The sequence below is a fragment of the Protopterus annectens genome, chromosome 10.part0 (genome assembly GCF_019279795.1).
Source record: "Protopterus annectens isolate FY-2018-M chromosome 10.part0, PAN1.0, whole genome shotgun sequence".
NCBI classification, from domain to species: Eukaryota; Metazoa; Chordata; order Ceratodontiformes; family Protopteridae; genus Protopterus; species Protopterus annectens.
Window position 1 is genome coordinate 350,175,981 of NC_056744.1, and position 5,000 is coordinate 350,180,980.

Sequence of the window (5,000 nt, forward strand, 5' to 3'; positions counted from 1 at the left end):
CAGAACAATGCAGGCTACTCACTTAATCAGTAAATATCTAAACCTGTAAGTAGTTCCACATACATGTCAGTTTCATTTAGCAGATTTCTTTCCCCTCGGCTCCTACTGTCCATTTAGGAGTAATAACAGTCCCACCATGACCCTGGGATTTGGAGGGCTGAATAGAGTATAGTTTACATAAAACTACAAAAAACTATACAAAATAGGTAATGGCTCACAAAAAGCCATTAGTACCCAGACACTGACCTATTTCGCAAGGCTAATCAATTATGCATACCTTCTTCAGGTCAACGTCTACTATTCATCAGTATGCATCAGTACTGGTCAGGGAAGATGTGCGGAGTGCCATAGCTTTAAAGCATAACCTTTTCAGCTTCTTTCATAAAAAATCTCTATGTTATTCAATACAGTAAGTATTCCAACTTTGCTACAACTGCTGAGCTAGCAACTAGGTTGCGACTAAATTTAATTTGCTACTGCCACCAAATGCATTCTATCATTCCAACCTGTGCCACATCTGACTGGCATGCAATGGACACGACTTGTGGAAGAAAGGGCACTCCCTTACATTTCAAAGGCTTTTTAAAGTGAACAAGTCTCTGAAAGTGAAGTTTGTGGGTAGTAATATAAGATGGAAAAGTTCACTTTAAAACATTACTGATTGTTCATTCAAATTACATCTATGTGATTCAGTACACATTATGTTCTTATCAGAAAAGCTGAATCCTTGGCTGGTCTATGAGTGAAGATATCTACTTCTCCTTCAATTTGACCACTTCCTCTGGAACTTATGTACTAGGGTAGAGGGTATGTACAGCCTCTGGCAGAGTGAGGAAAATGCCACATCCTTAAAACACCTTACCACCAAACATTTAGAAATACACAATGCAGAGATAAAACTAAACATGATTTACATTCTTAAAGACAAATACATACCTAACAAATGTACAAAGCACTGAAAAAGCAGCTGATGGGAGAAGCTGTCCAAACAGCATGAGACGGATGGCAATGAAAAGCAAAGCCAGATGGTCCTCAGTCCTTTTACCGTAACTGATAGTATACCAATTAAGTCAGCATGTGGGTAACGTCCCATATGTGTCTGACTTGGAAGAATGCCAATCAGAACTGAAACAACCAATCAATGCAATCCAAAAGGTGAGGACTCAGACCATCACGTCCTGAAGCAATGAGATACTAAACGCAATCCAAATCCTGGTCCAAGCAAATATACGTCATAAAAGTATGGATTAATGGCCAAATGCCCACAATGCAATGAAGCAGCTACGTGCTTGAAGTAGAAGCCTTTAATAGTTTACAAAAGGCAGCTCATTTACTGATGGCAGAAAATAAAAGATGTCAAACCATTTTCACAGTACTTGATTGACAAATGCCACGCACCTTTTCCCTGAAGCAAGTTTGTGAGCTTCAAGGAGTGCCGTAAAATGTCTGGCTTATTGTACTGTACTGACAAATGTAACAAAGAATTATGAATGGTTACTCTTATTTATGACTGTGTTTCTGTAGAGCTTTTCTCCCTGGGCATCTGCTGAAAAAGGGCATCTGCTAAAAAAGGGCCATCACTCAGTAGGACATTCCCAGTTAACAAATGTCAAAGAAATGAAGTTTATTCCCAGACTACCCTCAACCACAATCCAAGCAGAACTTCAGCTGATCTTATCAAGGCCCCCACCCCACCCCACTACCACAAACGCGCACGAAATATACTGCTGTTCATCACATGCCAGGATGGAAAGACACCTAAATCCTTGCCAAAAGCTGTGTGCACGTGCATATTATGAATTACACACACACACACACATTAATGCATGTGTGCATATTATATACATGTAGAGATGTGTGTGTGTGTGTGTGTGTGTGTGTGTGTGTGTGTGTGTGTGTGTGTGTGTGTGTGTGTGTATGTGTGTGTGTGTGTGTGTGTGTGTGCATGTATATATATATATATATATATATATATATATATATATATACATATATCTAGGACTTTTTGAGCAAGTTCAAAGCCGAATACATTACCATAGAACACACTTTAATGGCGCTTTAGTTCAAAGTATGTTAAAAACAAAAAAAAAAAAAAAACAACAAAATCTACTTAGAACACCCCACACACACCCACTTTAATATTCTTACTCAGAGGTCACACTACAGTGAAGAAAAGGAATTTTCCCTCACACGCACCGTAGTCTGACTGGAACAAGCATGCTTACATCAAAGTGCTGCTTTGGTGAACAGCACTTTTGTAAAGTATGCTCATCAAGTGGGATCCCTCTATATATATATATATATATATATATATATATATATATATATATATATATATATATATATATATATATACACATACATACACACACACACATATTTTGTTGACTGGGATAGTAATGCACTGGATATATATGTCCATTTCAGGGAGGCCGCATACCAAAAAGAAAGTACATACACCACTGAGTGATAAACTCAGGAAGACATAAGTATTTAGAAAAATATAGACAAAGAACACAGGCAGGTATCAATATACACAATGTGCAGACTTGCATCTGATTGGCAAAGACGTATCAGGCAATGTGAACATAGAATACAATCAGATTTCATAATTCACAATGCTTAGACATTCCAAATGCCATGAGGCATAGATACATGGCGAAACAGTAGGTTGGGTAGCAAGACATCACTGAAGTTGCTAGTCAGGTTTAGGACAAGAGCACAGCCAATGAGAAGTGAGGTATTTTTTGAGTTCTCTTTTAAATAGGGGTACTGAGGTTTCCATGGTAGCAGTAGTAGGGAGTAGATTCCAGATTTTACTGGTTAAGTTGGCAAATATAGCATAAGCCTGCAGAGTTGTTGGAGTTTTGGGTCCAGTATCAACAGTTTATCAACTGAGCGTAATGCTCTGGGGTAACTATGAAGGGTGAGTATTTTTGAGGAGCAGGGTGTTATCAGGTTGGAGGCATTTTATGCGCTACTATAAGCTGGCTGAATTGTAGATGGGTAGGATACTCTAGCCATCCAAATTAGCTTTGAGGTTCTAGCAATGGTGGGTCCTAAAAGCCATGCCAGTAGCAAATCTGGCTATATCATTTGCTTAACATCCTGATAATTCGTGTGATATCGACTTTTGGATAGGTTGGTGAGTACAGGGGAGACATACATAAGGGTAAAGAGGAGGTGTGATCTTGGCAATAGCTACCCTAGCTGAGGGAGTTTGGCTCTGTACAGGAGCCAAGTTTTTGTTGACTGACTTAATAGTGTGATTTACATGTTTATCAAATTTAAAGGTTGTTGTCTGTTATTACCTAGAAGCTTTGTATGCTCATCAGGGAGATAATGGTGTCATTGCTAGATCTGATGTTGAAGAGAAGGAGGAGAATTCTATAGTTGGGGAGAAAAGTAGTAGCTTGGTTTTGTTAGGATTTAGAAGCGAAGCGGTGATTAGCTAGCCATGTTTCTTCCATGCTGAAAGTGGGCTGGGTGAGGGTTAGAAGTTGTGTAGTTGAGGAGGCAAAGCATATTAAGCGTTGGAGTCATCTGCATATTGGATGCAGGTGGCTCCTGGGATGGTGGTGTGCAGATCACTGATATAGAGAAAAGATGGTGACCTAGTATGGAACCCTGTGGGACACCTAGGGTTAGAGGAAGTTGGGATGACAGCAGTAAGACAGCCTGCTATCTACTGTTTAGGTAGGAGTGAAACCTCTGTATCACGTGTTGGTCTAAACCGATGGTTTGTAGGTATTGAGCAGCAGCTGATGGTTGACCATATCAGCTTTTGAGAGAGATCTAAGAAGAGTGCTGAAGATAGTTTGTTGTTGTTACGATGAAGACTGAAGACATTAGAGAAAAAAAGAAGAGCCGTGGTGGTATTGTGGAATGACATTATGCCGTGCTGAGAGTCGGTGAGCTTTCCGTTTTGAATAAGAAAGTGCATGACTTGTGTATGCGTCTTTCCATGATTTTAGCGAGTGGTGAAAGAATGGCTATAGGTCTAAAGTTAAATTTACCCCAATTCTGTCGAACTTCCTCCTTTATAGAGAGGTATAACATGTGGTATTTTCCATATTGCTGGAATGGATCCTTCTGAGATGGATCTGTTCATCAGAATAGAAATGGGAAGTGCTATGGCATCAGCTGCTTTTTGAAGATATTCAACTGGGAGGTGGTCCACAGCTGGTGTAGTAGAGTTTTAGCTTTTGAGTAAGGTCTGGATAAGGTTGGTACCGGTGCAGTTTGAAAGGTAAGGTGGGTTGGGTGCTGGGTGGATCAGGGCTATATGTGCCAGAGCTGGTGTGTGTGTCCAATGTAGTGAGATGGGCGGCTAGAGACTAGATATAGTTTCAGTAAAGGAGTTGAAGCTCGTTTGGTAATTTCTACAGTGGATTTATTAAGGGCAGCTGATGGGGTAGGGAGTGACTTGAAAGGCCTGGGTGGAGAAGATTGTTAATACCAGCCCAGAACTTTTTGAGGTTTTAGCTGATATTTTTATTGGAGGGTGTAGTGATTTTTTTTTTTGTTGTCTAGAATGAGCACTTTTTTAGTCCGATTTATTTGCTGCCGCGTATCTTACTTTGGTCCATAGAGACTGTTGGTAACATGCCACCTGGCCACAAGCGTTGTTTCTTAGTTTAATTATGTTTTTATTTCTTTAGGTAGCCACGACAGTGCAATTACGCTGTGGGTTTTTACACCTGGATGGTACAGAGTAGGAGCATGGTGGTTAAGGATAGCCAGAAATCTGGTACTGAAGTATTCATCTTGCTGTAATGGGGAGTCGTCTCAAGACATGTCCAATTCATGCTTTGAGGGATTCATTTGGAAGTGCTGTCGAAGGTTACAAAGTTCCTGGCGGTTTCTTATAGTTTTGTAGGTGAGCTGGTTGGGAATGCTCGGCTTTGAACCTGCTACTAATACCAGCAGGTATAGGCAGCGTGATCACTTAGATCATTGGGTAATGTGTACCTGACGTGACATTTGGGGAATGGCTGTTA

At 40.3% G+C, this 5,000-nt stretch overlaps 1 protein-coding gene across 1 annotated transcript in view; it reads right to left on the reverse strand.

Moving 5' to 3' along the window:
- The window catches only part of PRRC2C (proline rich coiled-coil 2C), a 2,776,386-nt gene that overhangs the window by 350,650 nt on the left and 2,420,736 nt on the right, over positions 1-5,000 (reverse strand). The window lies entirely within an intron of this gene.